Below are 253 nucleotides of genomic sequence, written 5' to 3' on the forward strand. Positions count from 1 at the left end.
TCATTATTAAAATGCAACTATAATGACATTAGGACTTGTTATAATTTTTCTCTAGAGCCTTTTATCTTTAGGGCCATAAACAGATGAAAAAGCCTCTGTTCATTTTTTAACATTTCAACAGTTTTTTCTTAGAACACCATTGAGTGGGGTTTTTTGTGTTTGTTGTTTTTTGTTTTAATTCTCAAATTCTGCAGTTATGTATCCTCACTATATAAAATCTACATTCTTATTTTTTAATGCAGACTTTGGTGCA

The sequence above is a fragment of the Fulmarus glacialis genome, unplaced genomic scaffold (genome assembly GCF_000690835.1).
Source record: "Fulmarus glacialis isolate BGI_N327 unplaced genomic scaffold, ASM69083v1 scaffold2598, whole genome shotgun sequence".
Classification (NCBI taxonomy): Eukaryota; Metazoa; Chordata; class Aves; order Procellariiformes; family Procellariidae; genus Fulmarus; species Fulmarus glacialis.